Source organism: Archocentrus centrarchus, chromosome 24 (assembly GCF_007364275.1).
Source record: "Archocentrus centrarchus isolate MPI-CPG fArcCen1 chromosome 24, fArcCen1, whole genome shotgun sequence".
Lineage (NCBI taxonomy): Eukaryota > Metazoa > Chordata > Actinopteri > Cichliformes > Cichlidae > Archocentrus > Archocentrus centrarchus.
Window position 1 is genome coordinate 1,582,508 of NC_044369.1, and position 19,364 is coordinate 1,601,871.

Here is a 19,364-nt window from a genome sequence, read left to right on the forward strand (position 1 = left end):
AACCTTAATTTTAGGTTATTTTTGCTCTAAATATTCAACTTTAGCTCAGTTCAGTCTCATTATCGGAGGGGCGGTAAAATCTGGGTTTTACGGTGATATGAATAAAACTAATTCAGAGGTGAAAGAATGAAATAAAAGAAGCTTCCAAACCAAAACTCAGGCCAAACCGAGCGCTTGGCTGTGAGCAGGAGGGGAAGGTGTGGTCAGGCTGCTGGACTGGCTGATAGCTCAGCTGTTGGGGGGTTTGGAAGAGCCTCAGTCAGTCAGTCAGCTGAGCTCTAACACAGAGTGAGAGCACAGGTTAAATATAGAGCAGAGTCTCACTGCTGATGACCGGGAACAAACAGGCGTAAAGAGAGAGGCTGAACATCCTGCGGTGAAAAGAAGAACTGATTTTATTTGAGCTCGAAGAAAGAGTCTGTTTATTCTCATCTCTGCCCTGACACTGCTCCCCCCCTCACTCTCTCTGCCTTCAGTTCTAACTCATGCTCTCTCGCCCAGCGAGCATACAGCCCAAACTTGGAGAGGACAAAGCTTCACGAGGCTCCAACTTTGGCAGAGAAGAAGACGAAGTGAAGGTTGGATTTAAGAGTTCGAGGAAAGACGACAAACATACCGATGTCGTGAGAGCTGGAGAAGAACTTATTAATAAGGGCTGGCGTCATTTTGGGACGGAACAGCTGAGAAACCAGGTGAGTACGTTTGATTTATTTCCCACAAAGTTTTAAAGTCTCTCAGCTCTTTATAACACTTCTTTAGGAAGACTTAGCCACTGATGGCTGAGTCTAAATGCCATCATATTTGCCAGGATCCCAGTATCAGTCAGCAGGGCCAGTACAGAACAATATAAAGACCAATATTTAGACAATAAACCAGTGCAACCCTTGTTAAAAAAAAAGCTGAAGGACTTAAACTGGTGGAAGAAGAAAAACAGTGTGAATGATTGTTTGGACATTTAAAAATCCAGTCATTATAAATACAGCAGATACTCAGATACACACACAGATCCAAAGTAAACAAAGAGGCGGGAAACAAAAACCTTAAAAAAAAAATCAAGTAACAGCTGAGAGAAGGAATATGACATAAATATGGATTTATCCCTGAGCTCAAAATGTTTCTTTAAAAAAAACAGAGACAATAAATAAATAAATAAATATACTGATTCAAATAAAGAAAGCAAAAGTAAAATCTAAAATAAAGACTTGTTGGATCAGTTTAATTGGGGGGGGGGGTGTTATTTCATATTCAGATCCTTCACTTCACTCTGCTGATTCATTCACTATAATGATCAAAAATACCACAAATCAGAACAGTAGAAAGACGCACAGCGATGAACTGAGCAGAGGGCGGAGGTCTGGGTGGACGGACGGGTCGCAGAGACTCAGGCTGAGGTATTTATGGACGCCGGAGCTGCGGAGCTTCAGTTTACAAATGATAACATCACTCATGTTCTGGGATCCTGTAAATCCCATTAAAAGCTGCTTTGTGGGTTTTTTTAACCTCAGATTCAAAAATATGAAGCTGGATTTTTTTAAGGTTTATGACAGTTTGGGGTCTGGGTCCCAAACTGGATTACTTCAGTACATGATACATATTCAGGAGTAACATTTTGCTTTATCAGTGCCAAACTAATCAGCTAACTGGAAGGAGAGCAGAAATGTCCAAAGAAGAACTGTACTTAACTTTTTCTAATAGATTTATGATAATCATAAATTTGTCTGCACAGTCTGTACAACAAACAACATCCTTTAACTGAGAAATGGAAAATAAGGCAGATGATGCAGTAGATGTCTGTGAGAAGCTGGCAAAAATAGAAACCGAGTAGAGTTACAAAACAGAGACACAGAAGGACTGAAGTATTACAAATAACAATCTTTTTCCCAGAGGGGGGGTTACAATTTGGGCAGCATACCACACCCTGCACCCTCTAACCCTCGACTCAGATGGAAAATCTGGCCCAAAGGAGAGGGGACGGATGTGTGCGGAGAAAAACAGCAGCATCAACAATCAGGACAAAACTCTGAGGAAAATGATCACGTAGGACCTGCAGCCCAAACACACGATTCAGGTGTATGATGGACGCTGGACAAACATCTGGCTGACCCGTGATAGCCGACCGCAGAGAACTGTGAGGGGAAAAGACGGATGACAGGAGGAGCAGAATAGGGAAAGAAGGGAGTAAAGCTCGGAGGGTGAGTGTTTAAAAAAAGGTCTAGAAAACAGACTGCGTCCTCTCTGCCACGTGGCTGAAACCATAGACTGTATATAAAAGATTACGCTGTTCTCATTCTCCGGGTGTATCGTGGTGTTATCATGTTTCAGACCAGGGCATGGAATTAGTGGGACAGGCCCAAGCTCTGATCCTGACTCTTCGTATTTGTGGTGCAGGATTAATGATGTGAGGAGGTGCGTGTTAACCCAAACCACCATCTTCTTCTACATCATGGAGCAAAGAAAAACCTGGGTGTTTGGTTTGGCTGATAAACCTGCAGGTTCATGGCTCATAGTGGGTGTGTCAGTGCCAGCGGGCATCTGAAGTCCTGCTACATGATGTGAAGGATGGGCACGTGAAGGTCGCTTGGTGCCATCTGACAGACATCCAGCTGTGGAAATCTGGGTAAACAGGTCATCACCTCCCCTCATCTGTAGCCTCAGTAAACACTTTCCTGATAACTTTCCTGGTCTCAGTCTCTAATTTCAGGTCTTAATTAATACAACATGATTTTCAGGAGGAGGCCCCGTCTTAGACCCAGGACACGCTGGAGGGATTATATCTCTCGGCTGGCCTGGGAACGCCTTGGGGTCCCTCCGGATGATCTGGAGGAGGTGGCTGGGGAGAGGGAAGCCTGGGCTTCTTTGCTTAGGCTCCTGCCCCCGCGACCCGGCTCCGGATAAGCGGGAGAGAATGGATGGATGATTTTCAGTTTGCAAATTATGATCCATCAGAGTCAGAACGGAGGGAAAAGCAGGGTTTGGCTGCACTGACAGGTACCGCCCCTCGTTTGTCACCTCGGTCTTTAAAACACAAAGATGGCGACTCTGAAAACTCTGAGCTTCATACGAGGACGTCAGAAATCAGCGGGCGACGTCACTGTGGCCGCGCCATCTTTGATACATACGTCCGTTTCAAAATGACTGAAAAAAAAATCGTCCACGAATATTTTGAGATTTGAAGTTCACGCTCGTTTTGGACGCACTGGCTGCTTTACATTTTCAAAGATCTTAGTTATTCTTCTAAACATCTTCTACACCTACAACACCGCAAACCTGCACAGTCTTAAAGCAGAGTCGTCCCTTCAGTTTGTGACGGATTATGTGAACCGTGAAAGCAAAAAACTTTCAAGGCCAAAATCTGTGTTAAACCAACAAAAACTTTCCTCTCACTTCCAGCTCCTGATGTTTTTCTTGGACTCTACCAGAACAGCTTTGCATGATTCACAGTTCAAAACAATAATAACATGTTGCACACTGACTCGATTGTTTAATATGAACCATCCAAACAGGAGATCCATGTGGCAGAACATAAAGTAAAGCAGGTTCAGTTTAAAAGTGCAGCTGCTGTGTTTAAAGCAGAAATGATCCAGCTTTAAAATCAGGTTGAAATGGGGCCAAAACAACAACTGCAGCAGTAAAGTGCGAGTGTGATCAGTTAAATAGCTTCAGGCTTCATTTAGATGTGCAGTGACGGCGTTGATGATGTGTTACTGGAATGAAGCGACGCCCACTGAGCCACACTGGGCGCGCTGGTACTGAGTCATGAAAGGAGCGTCTGTGAGACACTCGCTCAGTGAATCAGTGAGTTATGACTCCCCTCATTCATGGCCCAGTAAATGCTGGTTTCAGGAAGCAGTACATTAGGAGGCATTAATTTAATAGATGTTTTACCAGAGTGCTTAAGCGCTGCTCTGCTGAGGGACGAGCCACTCTTACTGATACAGTTTGTACAGCAGCTGCAAAATATGGAGGCGGGGAGGAGATGCTGCAGTAGGAAAACAATTTTCAGTCACACAAGGTTTGCTCTGTCCAGGCTGGAATATCTATGAGCAGCTAATGGATGGAAAAACATGAATGTTGGTGCAAGTATGCACTGCAGTCAAGTGTGATTAGTTTACGTGAATGAAAGAAACAGTTGGGTTATATTAGGAGTAAAGATCTACTGTATTCACAGTTTATGGTATTCCAGAACCACTCTGAGGGGAACAGGAGTGTAAATCATTTTATTATTAACTTTTATTCATCTAGGAGTTGAAACTCTTCTGGTTCCAGATGGACAGCAATAACCAAACATGTTACTTCAAGTGGTGGGAAAATCTTAGCTGGGTTGGGTCACACCAGGACCTTCACCACCACGATGTCCCCCCCGTTTTGTATCAGCCTGTCAAAATGTTTGCTTCTGCTGCAGAGTTGGACATTTTAAAATGGGAGTCTATGGGAACAGATTATCTTTTGACGCCTCTAGTGGACATTAGAGGAACTGCAATGTTTGGCACTTGAGTCGGTGTAGTGGTTAAAGTCCAGGAGGAGAGGCAAACCTCTCGTGTCAAGCCTGGATAAATGGGGGGGGGGGGGTATCATTGTACCTGTGCCAAATCAAACATGTGGATCCGTCTCCTGTTGGTGACCCCTTGGAAAATAAGGGAGGGGCCAGACGTGCTCAGTCAGCTGTGGTCTTCCTTTCTCCCTGTGCATGCGTGGGTGCTTCCTCCCACAGTTCAAAGACATGCATGTTAGGTTTCCTGGTGACACAAACTTTGCTGCAGGTGTGAATGGTCTGTCTTTGTGTCAGCCCTGCAGACAGATCCGTCCAGGGTGCACCTGCCTCTCTCCAGCTGGGACAGACTCCAGGCCCCCAAGTGGGCCTGAGCTGAATAAGCAGTTCACCTGGATGAACAGGTGAACATCATCGTTTCTGTAATGCTATCTCAGGAAGAGCAGCGATTAGCACAGTTGCCTCTCTGTGTGGTTCTCCCTGTTCTTGTGCATAAAATCAATAAATAAAATACCGTGTGTAACAATAAAAAAAATCTCTCACATAAGATTCTTGATCTCGAGGGTTTCTGTGTTAAACAAAGGTTTTAACCAAAGAGAAAAAGGTGCTGATCGTACTCTGTTTGGGTAATCAGTGCTGACTGAACCTCGTAAATGAGCAGCAGAAACCACCTGAAATGTTTTAATTTTATTATCAGACGAAGGCACTTTTGCAGCATGTGACACCTGCACTTTAGCCCTGCACAGCACCTCTGCTCTCCCTCCTCGCTGTCAGTCACAGCCTTTGATGCAGTGGTGCATTTAAATCTCATCTGAAATCCTGAAGCACACCTGGACTCACCTCAGACCACAAACCCTCACACGTTTCCTCTGCATTCATTTCACCGTTCTGTTTCGTTTCGGTGTTTTGCTCATACATTGTATGTCTCCTTGTCTATTAGAAAAATCTTCCCTTTGATGAGTTTCGGAGCTGAACATTAAACAGAGGAGCCCTTTAACTCGACCTGCTCTCTGTTATTGTACCCAGCATGCTCTGACCCTGCCCAGACCCTCTGCACTGATCTTTTTGTTTTTTTTAATGGTTTCATTGCAATTAATTTAAAACCCACTGTTTTATTATTTCTGGGTGAACATCCAGACAGAAAAAAAAAAATCTGTTATTTCTTTTGTGAATGTGGAAATTGTTTGCTTGGCCCGTCCATCAGCGCAGCGTCCCAAGCTCCAAACGCATCAAAAATAATCTGCAACACGAAACCACTGATTAGGTTCTGGTGACGATCCAGATGTTTGATTTGCACCAGTTGCTGTAAATCCTGAGAGGATACTGAATGGGTCAACATGTGTCTCCTCTAAACTGTTATGATGAAAGAGCGGATGTGTTTGGGTGTAACGGTTTGTGAACGCAGCACTGATGATAGCCAGGATCCCAACAAACTTCCAAGCCATGTAACTCATAAAAGGACAAATATCTCATCTTAATGCAACGTTCCAAACTCAGCAGTTTGTTTTTATGAGGTTAAGTAATCATCTTCTTCTTTTGTGCTTCTTTTTTATGTCCTAATAACTTTTTTACAGCTGTTGTTTCAGCGGCTATCTTTGGGTTTAGGAAGGGATGCATCCGAGATCAGCACTTCGCTCATGTCACAGTCGCCCCTGTGTGAAACTGAAATATAACCACTTAGAAACAACTTTACGAAATCATGTTAAACTTCTGTAGGACGTAAATTAATTTCAGGGGTGTTTTGCCTAAAATAGAGTTCTTTGATAAATGGGAATCTGGTGCCCATAATCCTTATTGTGTGAGCCCTGTTCACAGGGCAGGATTACTCGGTTATGTGAGTGACCGAAGAGAATAAAACTTGGTGGTTTTCCAAGTTTAACTCAGCAAAGTTAACCAGATAATGGAAAAGATTTGCTTCTAGCAATAGTTCAAATGTTTCCACTTCATTTGTAGCTCGGCATCAGAGGTGAAAACCACTCTGCAGATTCAAAGTAAATATAATTAAATCCAAAAGATGAATCCCTCTTTTAGTGTTCGGCTGTTTTAAAAGAACCTTGTGCTGGTTGTGAAGCCTTCAAAGGTCTGAGAAACGTGATGATTTATAAAAATGTTGCAGATTCTGACTGCATCGGCCTTTAAATCCTCAGCTTGTAACGGTGTGACCGTAACTTCCATTTGCAGCCCAAGGCCGACTGATAAGACAGGAACCATGAGATCATTGTACTAATTCAGCTCACTGATGTGTGTGGGACCAGCATCCGCCGTCATGTTTGGTTTCACAACAACTGCCGTTCCCATGGCAGCATAACAGGGAGCAGCGCTGCATTTGTTTGGGTACGCTTTCCTGTACCGATGAGGAGGGCAAATCACACAGCTGATAACATCGAGATGGATCACGCTGGGAAAGATGAGATGTTGATGTTTAAACTCTCAGAAATAAGATTAAGAGAAGTAAAACAAACTGAATTTGTCATCATATTAAAGGCTGGACATGCAGCACTCTTAACCAAGTTTGCATCAGTGCTTTGTATTTATTTTTGTAATCTTCCAGAAACCTTCAGAAACCCTGACGTAGGAACACGATGTCCTCCAAAAGCTCGACTGATGCGTCGCCTGTTTATACGTTTGATGTGCAAACGCATCCATGTGACCCGGCTTGTCACAGGACGTCTGTATCCAGCAGTTTTTGACATTTGTTCAGCTCATTCACTTCTCACACTGATCGCTCCAAGAGATCGGTTCTAGTGGCAGAAAAACTGCAGAACCAAGAGAACGAAAACTGGTGTGAAGCCTAAAATAAGTAAAAAGTCATCAGAATGAACCAGTTTGTCTCTTTATACACCTCTTTTTCACTCCTTTCCCCTCAACCCCCCAACCAGCTGCAGCAGACAGGTGCACCTCCCTGATCCTGGTTCTGTTATTGGTCACTTCCTGTTAAGAGCGAGTTCTTCCTCCCCATCATTGCCAAGTGCTGCTCACAGGGGATCTAATCTCCGGGCATTTTTCTTTAATATTACAGGGTCAAACACCTTGTAATATAAATCACCTTGAGGCAGCTATTGTTGTTATTATAAAAATACGAACGAATAAAAAAAAACACGAACTGGATCATTCAGAAAAAAAACATGTTTTTATGAGAGCTAAAACAAAATTTTAACCTTTTTTCTAAAAGCAGGTGTAAATTATTACTTTACCTGTTTAGCTCCTGAGACTCTGGACTACAACCAGTCTCAGTCCAATGAGATTAACAGTAAGTGGAATGACTCACTTACTGTAGATCCACTTTGCAACACAATGGACGCAGCTTTTGGGTCTGAAACTAATGTAGAAACATCTCAAACCTTCACTCTTTCTAGTGGCCAGCAGGAGGTGACTCCAGTGCTTGTAAAAAAACCCCAACAGACAAAAAAAAAAAATACCCCTTGTGGTTGTGTAGCAGAAGTCTGTGGTGAAAATAACTCGCTGCTCCCTCAGCTTATAACCTCAATAAACACTTTCCTGGTGATTTCATGGGCTCGATCACTAGTTTCAAGTCTTTTTGAACAAAACATTTTGTAAATTAAAAAAAGATTATTGCAGGTTTGCTCATAGTTGAGGGTTTCACACCTCGTTCCTCACATCTGGTTTCAAAATAAATGCAAAATGATGCAAGATGTAAAAAAATTTAGGTCAAGGCTCCAAAGAGGACTTCACTAACTAATGGGTGATGTCATGGTATCTAACTCCATCCATGCTCTGCAGTTACCACTGAATGAGGTGATAACGGCCCCCTCGTTGGCAGAGGAGGCCACGTCTTGGCAGAAAAACCACTGATAACGGCCCTTCAATAGACTGATAACAGGTATCATCGACTCAAGACTCTCATTAATTGTAGGTTCCCTCCAGGTTCTTGTATCCCAGATTTTATGTTTGAATGCAGATTCTCTTCAGTGATATGAGAGGCTTTATGCAAACTTAATAAGCTTCCCTATCTCCTCTGGTTAGTATAACTGTGTGTGATGTGGTGGGAGTCTTCTTTGGGGCCCCTTATGGGACAGTCTTATTCCTCTCTCATGACTCATTTCTCGAGCCATGCATGTGACGTGCTGACCACCGACCACTTGAGATTGGTCAGCGCTCAGGAGCTAAATGGCTTGTAAAAGCTTAAAGTGACGTAAAATGAGCATTGTTCAAACCCTCGTGATATCCTACTTAGTCTTCACTCCCAATCTCCTCCTCCTCCTCCTCCTCCTCCTCGCCTCTCTTCTCACAGTTTATGAGTGAAGTGACTTCATGCTCAGTCCATTTGAAAGGCATGTGAGACTTGGCTGCCGGTCGGCTGCATGTTGGGAGTGATGTCAGCCTCTAGACTGGTCACTGCTGATTAGAGCTCACGCACAAACTCCTGGGAGGATGGAAACCTGCCTCGCATAAACCCAAAGAATTTCACCACTGACGAGGTCCGAGAATGTACTGTTAAAACACCCTATTTAGGAATTTTATACTAGATACAACAAGAGATTAGATTTCAGGAAGATCATTTAAGGTGGCATGACAGCAAAAAAACAAAAACATCTCAGCTATTTAAGCTTTAGCAGAATTATTGAGTGGATAAAAACATCCAAAGAGGAGGAAAGTGAAACTGACAGAGAGATTTGTTAGGTCATAAAATGTTTTTATCTAATCTAGTGTCCAAAAAAATCACATTTAAATAATATTTAAAGGGTACAGCCAAATATTTTTAGAAAGGAGGCCAATAACTATCTGGATTATGTTCACTGGCAATCATTTTCCCTTTCATGGAGCGCTGCTTAGAAAATGATCAGTGCTGTAGGTCTGGATCCAAACAGTTTCACAGCTGACACTTTTCATGAAGATGGATGGATGGACAGCTGGATAGATGGATGAATGGATGGATGGATGGATGGATGGATGGATGGATGGATGGATGGACAGCTGGATAGATGGATGAATGGATGGATGGATGGACAGCTGGATAGATGGATGAATGGATGGATAGATGGATGGATGGATGGATGGATGGTTGGACGGATGGATAGATGGATGAATGGATGGATGGATGGATGGATGGACATTTCCTCACCTTTACACAAAAGTGTAACCCAGATGACTCCAAAAAGCTTGACTGTTAAAAAACAGTCACACGTTATATCCTAACTGTAAAGAGACATGAAGGAGGTTTGGGGGATAAAAGCTGAGCAGAGCAGCTGATGACTGATTAGGAAGTCCAAAGTGGTGCAGTCCTTTGGACCAGAGGTTCTGTTTACTGATTGACTTGTTATTATTTGTTCATTTTTGAGAGGGAAATGATACAAAACAATCAGAAAGAGATATGAAATGAGCATAACAGGACAAAGTGAGCATAACTGGATGCAATAATAAACACAGAGAATAAAATTTGGCACAGAATACACAAACAAGCCAAAGAGACACACAAAGAAGGAAACATGGTTAAAACCTTTTTCTCTTTTTTTGACCTCCCACACACACTAAAATATTTGGTGACAACAGTAATAATGAAGAGAAAATGATTAATTCACTGTGTGTCATGAGCGCACAGAGAAACAAACACTTTGTTATTTACACAAGAACATGCTGAGGCTGATAAAGGTAATGGAAACAGCTGGATAACAAGAAACAGGTGACAACAATAAAGGAAATGAGCCAGGAGACAAACAGCTATCAAAGTAAAACAGGAAATGAATAATATCATAACTGAAACGCAGAAACAAGAACTTTGCTGACAGCTGAAGTACTAAACTAATACCAGAGAAACAGAAAGACTAAACAACTCTAAAACTAGGAAACCACAAACTTAGAACAAAGACACACAGATCCAATCCAACAAGAACCTAAAATACAAAATTCAAATGACAGAACAGCAGAGGACAAAGGGGCGGAGTCAGAAACACGAGGAACCAAAAATAATCAGGAACCAACGTTAATCATGAATCATACGAAACCCAAAGAACATAAACTGTACAAAACTTAAAGTCAAGACCCGGGGATCATGAGACATCCGTCATGGTCCGTTGGACGCTGTGTGTTTTTGGTTTGGTTAAATTTGTCTGTTCTGGGTTTTTTCTTTTGTTGTGGGGTTTGATTGTTTGATTTTCTAGTTCCTTGTGTTTCCCAGTGTTCAGTGTCAGGTCTGCGTCTCTGTTCCCTTGAGTCACTTCCTGTTTTATTTTGACAGTCTTGTGTTCCCTGTGCTTTGTATTTAGCTTTGCTTCCCCTTTGTCATTAGGTTCATTTGTTTCACCTGTTGTTCCCTGTTGTTTCCACTCTCCCTGATTTCCTTGTGTGTATTTAAGCCCTCAGTTTTTCTCTGTTCTTGGTTGTGTTGTCGTCATTGTTTCCTCCAGTGTGTTCCCTCTTTGCTGTGTGTTTTCTAGTTTGGTTTTTCTCTTTTCTCTCAGGCTTCCAGTTTGTTTTTGTCTAGGTTGAGATTTTGAGGTTTTTGTGTTATTCGAGTACCTGCAGTTTTAGTTTAAGTCTGCGTTGCCTCCTGCATTTGGGTCCTTTCCCTCTCCACACAGCCCCCACCGTGACATCGAGTTTTTAACGGTCAGAGAGCAAAACAAAGTGACGTAATCTTTTAAAAATGGAGACAAAAAAAATCAGACAAAAAGCATATATACATATTGGATGTGATTCAGGTGCAGGTCTGTGTCTACTCCTGACTCCAGGCCAATAAAAATGAAAAAACATATTAACTCATGATCACCAAACTGCTTTTAGCTGGAACTGAATGGATGAATAAAGCCAAAGGGAGGCAGCCTGTGGCTGCAGCTTCACCTCGATCAGCGCGCAGGCTTTAGAGAGCAGCTCAAACTGGGCTGCATTTATGATTTCTATTTTTGTAGCAGCTTCTTTGCGGCTCTGCTGCTCACTCATCTGTGAGCCTTAAGACCTCCATGTAAGGCAGCAGGTCGGATGAAGCATGCTGAGCAGAAACCTCACATTGAACCTCTCCTCTGTTTTTCAGCTGGGAAACTGATGGTAGGATAAATGTGGTGTATATAAAAGGACATATTTTATAAAACAACAAGAGCGAATCTGTGTGTTTATTTAGGCTGATGTGTGTGTTTACAGGGTTTATGCTGTAATCTGTTGTCGTTCACCCTTTCAGTACTTACAGTCCTCACAATACAGACAAAATTACTTTCACTCCATCAGTCAGAAAACCGTTTATCCTAAAATTCACGAGGAATAACGACAATAACAGCACGTTCATCACTCAGCGTGTAACTCAACATCCAGTAAAATCACGAACACATAAAGTGAGACAGCGATTACATGTTAGTAATTTAAAGATGTGCTTTTCACCATTTAATCATCAATAATTTTCTCCTTTTTCTGTAGATTTCTTTAAATTAGGTGACACGTGGCAGAGGAGCCGCACAGGAAGTGTAGGAAACCTCGGACAATATTTAAAAATGGAAAATATAAATACTTTCAATAAAAGCAGGTAAAACAATGTCACAAATCTCCTTCTTTCTAAACCAAATCAAACGCTTTGATGTGAAATTTGGGAGAAAAATATTATACAAACTCAGTCTCAAAAAATGAAGGCAGGTCTTACTCACCTGTTTGTGCTTCAGGAGAACTCACTCAAACAGGAATTAAATGACACTTTACAGAAGATTAGAGAAAGTTCTTGGTTTTTGATATAAAGACATGTTTATCTGATATGTTATAAAATAAAATTCACAAACATGTTCTTTTCTGTACAGCTTCACATGTGAGCCTCAGGTGGACATTAGAGGAACTGCCTCAGTGATTTTACAGTGTTCATTTCATCATAACTTGCCGTGCATTATTGATGGTGTTACACAAATAAACACTCCTTTGCCTCTTTAGTCAGAGCGCACACAGTTAAAGGATGGAGTTTGTGAGGTCTGTGAGCTCAGCTGGCAGGAAGCCACGGACTTTTGGTGGATTATTTCTTTACAGCTGAGCTCGTAAAGCAGGACGAGTGGTGAGAAATCTGGGAGGGAGCAGCTACTGCTGCCAGTGGACAAAAAGTAGGTTTCTGATGAAATATCTCCAGGCAGCTACACAAATATTATGTTTAGTGTTCAGAGGTTCACAAACAGGTCAGACAGCCTTTAAAAGGCTACATTTGAATGTATCCCCTGCACAAACACTTGTTCTCGCCGTCACTGTTACGCTCTTAATTGTCCCCTGTGAACAGCAGCAGGTAGGAACTAAAATTAGAGGAAGAAAAGAAAAAGAAGTGTAACGATTGCACATAAATAACAGCTCATTTCACACAATATGGACACACAAACCGCTCCAAGATCTAAGCAGCATTCTCAGAGGCTAAAAACTCAAACCAAGGCTCAAGTGTAGTTTCTCTATTGCATCTGTGTGAGAAAGATGGGACGTGTTGTGATTCTTTATCACAGTACCAGGTGGGAGCATTAAAGGTTAAAGCTTAATAGACCAACAACAGACCCCTGAGGAACCCCTGATTGAATTTTTTATTTCTGCAGGTCTAAAACTGCTAATTGAAACATAAAAGGTTCTATGGCTCCAGGTATGATGAGAACCAATCGAGAGCCTGTTAACTCAACTGAATCATGAAGCCTTTGAATTAAAATGTCATGCTCTCAGTGTGGAAGGCGGCAGTGACGTCAAGTAGAGCTAAGACTGAAACTCTTTGCGAGTCACTGTTGATGCTCAGCTCATTGATGGCATCGGGTTGTTTAGCAGCAGGTCGGGGACACGATCGGGTAGAAAAAGAGCATCTTAGAGAGGCAGAGGTTCACCAGCCTGCAAACACCTGTGTCTACAAATTATGGAACAATTGGGAAGACTGAATATCTCATCATCTACAGTAATAATTTCATCATCAGGAGAAATCTCTGGGCAGGGATGAGGCTGATAATCAGTGTTAGATGTCTGTGATCTTCAGGCAGCACTGCAGTAAAACAGGCCTCGTGATGGAAATCACTGCAGGGGCTCAGGAACACTTCCAGAAACCTCTGAGCACAGCTCAGCGTGCCGTCCAAACGTGCAGGTTAAAGAAGAAGCTGTATGTGACCATGATCCAGAAACGGTGCCAAAGCTCGTTTAAATGGACTGAGGCAAAGTGGAAACTGTTCTGAGGTCAGACAGATCCACATTTCTCCTTGGAAAACATCCCCCAGACTAAAGAGCAGAGGGACCATCTGACTCGTTATCAGCGCTCGGTTCAAAGCCTGCATCTCTGATGGTATGGGGGGGGTGCATCAGAGGAACCTCCAGCTGACACATCTGGAAAGGCTCCATCAGAGCTGAAAGGTGTATCCAGGTTTCAGAGCAGCTCCCATCCACAGACGTCTCCTTCAGACTTCAGCAGGACGATGCTGAACTGCATCCTGCAGCTGTTCCAGCAGCATGAGAGTCCGGGTGCTGACCCGGCCTGCAGTCCAGACCACTGACCAGCTGAGAACATCTGGAGCATCAGGAACCCAAAACCAGGACAAAGCAGCTCCAGGAGTGCTGAGCAGCTGGAATCCTCCATCAGACAGGAAGTTTATGGAGTGATGTTAAAGCGGGGGGGTGCACAGCGGGAAACTTTTTTGACGTGTTGCTGCCATCAAATTTTTAAAAAGCTCATATTTTCCTTAAATGTAAATAATTTTAATAATTTAAACATCTGATATGTTTTCTGTGTTCTGCTGTGAATAAGATCTGAGTTTATGAGATTTGCAGATCATTAGACACACCCGCCGAGGAACAAACTCTGGTTATTGGTGACTCTGTTTTGAGAAACGTGAAGCTAGAGACACCGGCGACCATAGTCAAATGTCTTCCAGGGGCCAGAGCAGGCGACATTCATGGAAATTTGAAACTGCTGGCTAAGGCTAATCGTAGATTTGGTAAGATCATTATTCACGTCGGCAGTAATGACACCCGGTTACGCCAATCGGAGGTCACTAAAATTAATATTGACTCGGTGTGTAACTTTGCAAAAACGATGTCGGACTCTGTAGTTTTCTCTGGGCCCCTCCCCAATCAGACCAGGAGCGACATGTTTAGCCGCATGTTCTCCTTGAATCGCTGGCTGTCTGAGTGCTGTCCAAAAAATGACGTGGGCTTCATAGATAATTGGCAAAGTTTCTGGGGAAAACCTGGTCTTGTTAGGAGAGACGGCATCCATCCCACTTTGGATGGAGCAGCTCTCATTTCTAGAAATCTGGCCAAATTTATTAACCCTCCTAAAAACTGACTACCCAGGGTTGAGACCAGGAAGCAGAGTTGCAGTCTTACACGCCTCTCTGCAGCTTCTCTCCTCCTGCCATCCCCCCAAAACCCCATCCCCATAGAGTCGGTGCCTGCTCCCAGACCACCAAAAACCAAAGCTAAAATCAGCAAAAAGCTATTTAAGCATAAAAATTCAAAAACAATAAATAATACAGCTTCATCAACTGCACCAAAAAATAAAACAATTAAATGTGGATTATTAAACATTAGGTCTCTCTCTTCCAAGTCCCTATTAGTAAATGATTTAATAATTGATCAACGTATTGATTTATTCTGCCTTACAGAAACCTGGTTACAGCAGGATGAATATGTTAGTTTAAATGAATCAACACCCCTGAGTCACAGTAACTGTCAGAATGCTCGAAGCACAGGTCGAGGAGGAGGATTAGCTGCAATCTTCAATTCCAGTTTATTAATTAATCAAAGACCCAGACAAAGTTTTCATTCTTTTGAAAGCCTGACTCTTAGTCTTGTCCATCCTAATTGGGAAAATCAAAAACCTGTTTTATTTGTTATTATCTATCGCCCACCTGGTCCCTACTCAGAGTTTCTGTCTGATTTCTCAGACTTTTTATCTGATTTAGTGCTCAGTTCAGATAAAATAATTATAGTGGGTGATTTTAACATCCATGTAGATGCTGAGAATGACAGCCTCAACACTGCATTTAATCTATTGTTAGATTCAATTGGCTTCTCTCAAAATGTAAAGGAGCCCACCCACCACTTTAATCATACTCTGGATCTTGTCCTGACATATGGCATAGAAACTGAAGACTTAACAGTATTCCCTGAAAGCCCCCTCCTGTCTGATCATTTCTTAGTAACATTTACATTTACTTTAATGGATTACACAGCAGCGGGGAATAAGTTTTATTACAGTAGAAGTCTTTCTGAAAGTGCTGTAACTAAGTTTAAGGATCTAATTCCTTCATTGTTATGCTCTTCAGTGCCATGTGCCAACACAGTGCAGAGCAGCTACCTAAACTCTGCTCCCAGTGAGGTCGATTATCTCGTCAATAATTTTACATCCTCACTGCGTATAACTTTGGATACTGTGGCTCCTCTGAAAAGGAAAGCTTCAAATCAGAAGTGCCTGACTCCGTGGTATAATTCACAAACGCACAGCTTAAAGCAGATAACCCGAAAGCTGGAGAGGGAATGGCGTCTCACTAAATTAGAAGATGCTCATTTAGCCTGGAAAAAAAGTTTGTTGCTCTATAAAAAAGCCCTCCGTAAAGCTAGGACATCTTACTATTCATCATTAATTGAAGAAAATAAGAACAACCCCAGGTTTGTTTTCAGCACTGTAGCCAGGCTGACAAAGAGTCAGAGCTCTGTAGAGCCGAGTATTCCTTTCACGTTAACTAGTAGTGACTTCATGGATTTCTTTACAAATAAAATTTTAGACATTAGAGAAAAAATGATTCATAACCATCTCAAAGATTATTCTTCATGTTCGGCTGCTTTCAGCACTGCTGGTATTTGTTTAGACTCTTTTGCTCCAGTTGATCTTTCTGAGTTAACTTAAATAGTTACTTCCTCCAAACCAGCAACATGTTTGTTAGATCCCATTCCTACTAGACTGTTCAAAGAAGTCTTTCCAATTATTGATGCTTCAATCTTAAAAATGATCAATCAGTCTTTATTAGTTGGCTATGTACCACAGACCTTCAAGGTGGCTGTAATTAAACCTCTGCTTAAAAAGCCATCACTTGACCCAGTTGTCTTAGCTAATTATAGGCCAATCTCCAACCTTCCTTTTCTCTCAAAGATTCTTGAAAGAGTAGTTGTAAAACAGCTAACTGATCATCTGCAGAGGAACGGTTTATTTGAAGAGTTTCAGTCAGGTTTCAGAATTCATCACAGTACAGAAACAGCATTAGTGAAGGTTACAAATGATCTTCTTAGAGCCTCTGACAGTGGACTCATCTCTGTTCTTGTCCTGTTGGACCTCAGTGCAGCTTTTGATACTGTTGACCATAACATTCTATTACAGAGATTAGAGCATACTATAGGTATTAAAGGTACTGCACTGCAGTGGTTTGAATCATATTTATCTCATAGACTCCAATTTGTTCATGTAAATGGGGAGTCTTCTTCACACACTAAGGTTAATTATGGAGTTCCACAGGGTTCTGTGCTAGGACCAATTTTATTTACATTATACATGCTTTCCTTAGGCAGTATTATTAGAAAGCACTGCATCAATTTTCATTGTTATGCAGATGATACTCAGCTTTACCTATCAATGAAGCCAGATGACACACATCAATTAGTTAAACTGCAGGAATGTCTTAAAGACATTAAGGCCTGGATGACCTCTAATTTCCTGCTTCTAAATTCAGATAAAACTGAAATTCTTGTTCTCGGCCCCACAAATCTTAGAAACATGGTGTCTAACCAGATACTTACTATGGATGGCATTACTTTGGCCTCCAGTAACACTGTGAGAAATCTTGGAGTCATTTTTGACCAGGATATGTCCTTCAATGCACATATTAAACAAATATGTAGGACCGCTTTTTTGCATTTGCGCAATATTTCTAAAATTAGAAACATCCTTTCTCAGAGTGATGCTGAAAAGCTCATTCATGCATTTATTACTTCTAGGCTGGATTATTGTAATTCATTATTATCAGGCTGTCCTAAAAGCTTCCTGAAAAGCCTTCAGCTGATCCAAAATGCTGCAGCTAGAGTCCTGACAGGGACTAGAAAGAGAGAGCATATTTCTCCCATATTGGCTTCTCTTCATTGGCTCCCTGTTAAATCTAGAATAGAATTTAAAATTCTTCTCCTCACATACAAGGTCTTGAATAATCAGGCACCATCTTATCTCAAAGACCTCATAGTACCATATCACCCCAACAGAGCACTTCGCTCTCAGACTGCTGGCTTACTTGTGGTTCCTCGGATACTTAAGAGTAGAATGGGAGGCAGAGCCTTCAGCTTTCAGGCGCCTCTTCTGTGGAACCAGCTTCCAGCTTGGATTCGGGAGACAGACACCCTCTCTATTTTTAAGATTAGGCTTAAAACTTTCCTTTATGATAAAGCTTATAGTTAGGGCTGGATCAGGTGACCCTGAACCATCCCTTAGTTATGCTGCTATAGGCCTAGTCTGCTGGGGGGTTCACATAATGCACTGTTTCTCATTCACCTTATTTACGTTGTTTATACTCCACTCTGCATTTAATCATTAATTGATATCAATCTCTGGCTCTCTTCCACAGCATGTCTTTCTCTCCCCTCAGCCCAACCGGTCGCGGCAGATGACTGCCCCTCCCTGAGCCTGGTTCTGCTGGAGGTTTCTTCCTGTTAAAAGGGAGTTTTTCCTTTCCACTGTCACCAAGTGCTTGCTCATAGGGGGTCGTTTTGACTGTTGGGTTTTTTCTGTATTATTGTAGGGTCTTTACCCACAATACAAAGCGCCTTGAGGCGACAGTTTGTTGTGATTTGGCGCTATATAAATAAAATTGAATTGAATTGAATTGAAATTGTTTTTATGTATGTTCTCCACAGTGTCGCAGCTTTGTCAGAATTTGTATTGTAGCGCTTTGTTTCTTTAATGAACAAGAGACGCCGTTCATGTTGTATGATCCATATTTACCCTCTGACACGTCTTTATCTGGACAATATGAACAACAACAAAGAAACCTGAACCGGTGGGTGTTCAGTAACTGCTCCGGTGTTTTCTGTGACCTCTGCTCATTCAGAGGCATCTCAGGCTCGCCTGATTAACAGGCACTTTGTTTACTGCTGCTGTGGAGGCGTGTGAGAGCTGCAGCTGTGAAGTGAAGTCGAGGTTCAGGCATCTCTGGGATTGCTGATGGCTCATAAAGTGATAGCCCCGGAGCCTCCCCTTGTTGCACTCTGGACACAAGTGGGGAGACCCTAAAAATACCTCTTTAAATTTCACCAAACAAACAGCTGCGACTGCTGCAAGGACGCCCGTCAGCTGTATTTACACTGTGACAGGCTGTACAGGCCTCAGGTTAAGTTACACCCGCCCCTGATCGCAGAGCGCAGCATCGACAGAATTAAAAACATCCATTACTGAAACACCAGAGAGTTAACGTCTTATGTGCTGACCCAACAGGCTCAGATAAATAAAGGGTTATTCCATGGAAAATTAGTGAGTGCCTCCCACCTGACTCCAGAGTCTGCAGGACTGGTTTTGTGCAATAAATTATATTTTTATGTGAAACAATCAGGAAGTAGAATTACACTAAATGTTGGGTTATTATTTAAGAACACAATATAAACTCAGAGATTAAAGCTCGTCCCCTAAAATGCTTTGGAAACAGTTGTCGATCATGGGGTCAAACCTGTGACCTTGTCATTATTGGATGAGCTCTCTAAACACCGTGCTGCCACTCATCCTCGTGGTCTCATGTGTCGACCCCCCAGGCCACAGCTGTCAGAGGTTTAAGCCAGGCTGAGGTGTAAATCAGAGACCATTTTATCCTCATCATGTCTCCATAAATATCGCTCACAAGGGAGGACTGAAAGTGCAGCCTGCAGTTTATTCTTCATTTGTTCCTCGGGAATCTAACGCAGTACGGAGGACTCGCTCGTTGCAGTAGAGTGCATCCTCGGCCCTTTGGTGTGCTGCAGTGTAAAGCAG

The 19,364-nt window shown here is 42.3% G+C and overlaps 1 protein-coding gene across 1 annotated transcript in view; it reads left to right on the top strand.

The window, feature by feature from the left end:
• The first annotated feature begins 323 nt into the window (after nucleotides 1-323).
• Nucleotides 324-19,364, top strand: part of filip1b (filamin A interacting protein 1b) — a 44,782-nt gene continuing 25,741 nt past the window's right edge. Inside the window, exon 1 of the mRNA XM_030722096.1 lies at nucleotides 324-692. The gene's annotated coding sequence lies outside the window, so the exon portion shown is untranslated. The remainder of the gene's footprint in view (nucleotides 693-19,364) is intronic.